The sequence below is a fragment of the Drosophila subpulchrella genome, unplaced genomic scaffold (assembly GCF_014743375.2).
Source record: "Drosophila subpulchrella strain 33 F10 #4 breed RU33 unplaced genomic scaffold, RU_Dsub_v1.1 Primary Assembly Seq371, whole genome shotgun sequence".
NCBI lineage: Eukaryota > Metazoa > Arthropoda > Insecta > Diptera > Drosophilidae > Drosophila > Drosophila subpulchrella.
Window position 1 is genome coordinate 5,392 of NW_023665592.1, and position 5,391 is coordinate 10,782.

Below are 5,391 nucleotides of genomic sequence, written 5' to 3' on the forward strand. Positions count from 1 at the left end.
AGACTGACAGACTGACAGACTGACAGACTGACAGACTGACAGACTGACAGACTGACAGACTGACAGACTGACAGACTGACAGACTGACAGACTGACAGACTGACAGACTGACAGACTGACAGACTGACAGACTGACAGACTGACAGACTGACAGACTGACAGACTGACAGACTGACAGACTGACAGACTGACAGACTGACAGACTGACAGACTGACAGACTGACAGACTGACAGACTGACAGACTGACAGACTGACAGACTGACAGACTGACAGACTGACAGACTGACAGACTGACAGACTGACAGACTGACAGACTGACAGACTGACAGACTGACAGACAGACTGACAGACTGACAGACTGACAGACTGACAGACTGACAGACTGACAGACTGACAGACTGACAGACTGACAGACTGACAGACTGACAGACTGACAGACTGACAGACTGACAGACTGACAGACTGACAGACTGACAGACTGACAGACTGACAGACTGACAGACTGACAGACTGACAGACTGACAGACTGACAGACTGACAGACTGACAGACTGACAGACTGACAGACTGACAGACTGACAGACTGACAGACTGACAGACTGACAGACTGACAGACTGACAGACTGACAGACTGACAGACTGACAGACTGACAGACTGACAGACTGACAGACTGACAGACTGACAGACTGACAGACTGACAGACTGACAGACTGACAGACTGACAGACTGACAGACTGACAGACTGACAGACTGACAGACTGACAGACTGACAGACTGACAGACTGACAGACTGACAGACTGACAGACTGACAGACTGACAGACTGACAGACTGACAGACTGACAGACTGACAGACTGACAGACTGACAGACTGACAGACTGACAGACTGACAGACTGACAGACTGACAGACTGACAGACTGACAGACTGACAGACTGACAGACTGACAGACTGACAGACTGACAGACTGACAGACTGACAGACTGACAGACTGACAGACTGACAGACTGACAGACTGACAGACTGACAGACTGACAGACTGACAGACTGACAGACTGACAGACTGACAGACTGACAGACTGACAGACTGACAGACTGACAGACTGACAGACTGACAGACTGACAGACTGACAGACTGACAGACTGACAGACTGACAGACTGACAGACTGACAGACTGACAGACTGACAGACTGACAGACTGACAGACTGACAGACTGACAGACTGACAGACTGACAGACTGACAGACTGACAGACTGACAGACTGACAGACTGACAGACTGACAGACTGACAGACTGACAGACTGACAGACTGACAGACTGACAGACTGACAGACTGACAGACTGACAGACTGACAGACTGACAGACTGACAGACTGACAGACTGACAGACTGACAGACTGACAGACTGACAGACTGACAGACTGACAGACTGACAGACTGACAGACTGACAGACTGACAGACTGACAGACTGACAGACTGACAGACTGACAGACTGACAGACTGACAGACTGACAGACTGACAGACTGACAGACTGACAGACTGACAGACTGACAGACTGACAGACTGACAGACTGACAGACTGACAGACTGACAGACTGACAGACTGACAGACTGACAGACTGACAGACTGACCAGACTGACAGACTGACAGACTGACAGACTGACAGACTGACAGACTGACAGACTGACAGACTGACAGACTGACAGACTGACAGACTGACAGACTGACAGACTGACAGACTGACAGACTGACAGACTGACAGACTGACAGACTGACAGACTGACAGACTGACAGACTGACAGACTGACAGACTGACAGACTGACAGACTGACAGACTGACAGACTGACAGACTGACAGACTGACAGACTGACAGACTGACAGACTGACAGACTGACAGACTGACAGACTGACAGACTGACAGACTGACAGACTGACAGACTGACAGACTGACAGACTGACAGACTGACAGACTGACAGACTGACAGACTGACAGACTGACAGACTGACAGACTGACAGACTGACAGACTGACAGACTGACAGACTGACAGACTGACAGACTGACAGACTGACAGACTGACAGACTGACAGACTGGACTGACAGACTGACAGACTGACAGACTGACAGACTGACAGACTGACAGACTGACAGACTGACAGACTGACAGACACTGACAGACTGACAGACTGACAGACTGACAGACTGACAGACTGACAGACTGACAGACTGACAGACTGACAGACTGACAGACTGACAGACTGACAGACTGACAGACTGACAGACTGACAGACTGACAGACTGACAGACTGACAGACTGACAGACTGACAGACTGACAGACTGACAGACTGACAGACTGACAGACTGACAGACTGACAGACTGACAGACTGACAGACTGACAGACTGACAGACTGACAGACTGACAGACTGACAGACTGACAGACTGACAGACTGACAGACTGACAGACTGACAGACTGACAGACTGACAGACTGACAGACTGACAGACTGACAGACTGACAGACTGACAGACTGACAGACTGACAGACTGACAGACTGACAGACTGACAGACTGACAGACTGACAGACTGACAGACTGACAGACTGACAGACTGACAGAAACTACTGACAGACTGACAGACTGACAGACTGACAGACTGACAGACTGACAGACTGACAGACTGACAGACTGACAGACTGACAGACTGACAGACTGACAGACTGACAGACTGACAGACTGACAGACTGACAGACTGACAGACTGACAGACTGACAGACTGACAGACCCAGACTGACAGACTGACAGACTGACAGACTGACAGACTGACAGACTGACAGACTGACAGACTGACAGACTGACAGACTGACAGACTGACAGACTGACAGACTGACAGACTGACAGACTGACAGACTGACAGACTGACAGACTGACAGACTGACAGACTGACAGACTGACAGACTGACAGACTGACAGACTGACAGACTGACAGACTGACAGACTGACAGACTGACAGACTGACAGACTGACAGACTGACAGACTGACAGACTGACAGACTGACAGACTGACAGACTGACAGACTGACAGACTGACAGACTGACAGACTGACAGACTGACAGACTGACAGACTGACAGACTGACAGACTGACAGACTGACAGACTGACAGACTGACAGACTGACAGACTGACAGACTGACAGACTGACAGACTGACAGACTGACAGACTGACAGACTGACAGACTGACAGACTGACAGACTGACAGACTGACAGACTGACAGACTGACAGACTGACAGACTGACAGACTGACAGACTGACAGACTGACAGACTGACAGACTGACAGACTGACAGACTGACAGACTGACAGACTGACAGACTGACAGACTGACAGACTGACAGACTGACAGACTGACAGACTGACAGACTGACAGACTGACAGACTGACAGACTGACAGACTGACAGACTGACAGACTGACAGACTGACAGACTGACAGACTGACAGACTGACAGACTGACAGACTGACAGACTGACAGACTGACAGACTGACAGACTGACAGACTGACAACTGACAGACTGACAGACTGACAGACTGACAGACTGACAGACTGACAGACTGACAGACTGACAGACTGACAGACTGACAGACTGACAGACTGACAGACTGACAGACTGACAGACTGACAGACTGACAGACTGACAGACTGACAGACTGACAGACTGACAGACTGACAGACTGACAGACTGACAGACTGACAGACTGACAGACTGACAGACTGACAGACTGACAGACTGACAGACTGACAGACTGACAGACTGACAGACTGACAGACTGACAGACTGACAGACTGACAGACTGACAGACTGACAGACTGACAGACTGACAGACTGACAGACTGACAGACTGACAGACTGACAGACTGACAGACTGACAGACTGACAGACTGACAGACTGACAGACTGACAGACTGACAGACTGACAGACTGACAGACTGACAGACTGACAGACTGACAGACTGACAGACTGACAGACTGACAGACTGACAGACTGACAGACTGACAGACTGACAGACTGACAGACTGACAGACTGACAGACTGACAGACTGACAGACTGACAGACTGACAGACTGACAGACTGACAGACTGACAGACTGACAGACTGACAGACTGACAGACTGACAGACTGACAGACTGACAGACTGACAGACTGACAGACTGACAGACTGACAGACTGACAGACTGACAGACTGACAGACTGACAGACTGACAGACTGACAGACTGACAGACTGACAGACTGACAGACTGACAGACTGACAGACTGACAGACTGACAGACTGACAGACTGACAGACTGACAGACTGACAGACTGACAGACTGACAGACTGACAGACTGACAGACTGACAGACTGACAGACTGACAGACTGACAGACTGACAGACTGACAGACTGACAGACTGACAGACTGACAGACTGACAGACTGACAGACTGACAGACTGACAGACTGACAGACTGACAGACTGACAGACTGACAGACTGACAGACTGACAGACTGACAGACTGACAGACTGACAGACTGACAGACTGACAGACTGACAGACTGACAGACTGACAGACTGACAGACTGACAGACTGACAGACTGACAGACTGACAGACTGACAGACTGACAGACTGACAGACTGACAGACTGACAGACTGACAGACTGACAGACTGACAGACTGACAGACTGACAGACTGACAGACTGACAGACTGACAGACTGACAGACTGACAGACTGACAGACTGACAGACTGACAGACTGACAGACTGACAGACTGACAGACTGACAGACTGACAGACTGACAGACTGACAGACTGACAGACTGACAGACTGACAGACTGACAGACTGACAGACTGACAGACTGACAGACTGACAGACTGACAGACTGACAGACTGACAGACTGACAGACTGACAGACTGACAGACTGACAGACTGACAGACTGACAGACTGACAGACTGACAGACTGACAGACTGACAGACTGACAGACTGACAGACTGACAGACTGACAGACTGACAGACTGACAGACTGACAGACTGACAGACTGACAGACTGACAGACTGACAGACTGACAGACTGACAGACTGACAGACTGACAGACTGACAGACTGACAGACTGACAGACTGACAGACTGACAGACTGACAGACTGACAGACTGACAGACTGACAGACTGACAGACTGACAGACTGACAGAGACTGACAGACTGACAGACTGACAGACTGACAGACTGACAGACTGACAGACTGACAGACTGACAGACTGACAGACTGACAGACTGACAGACTGACAGACTGACAGACTGACAGACTGACAGACTGACAGACTGACAGACTGACAGACTGA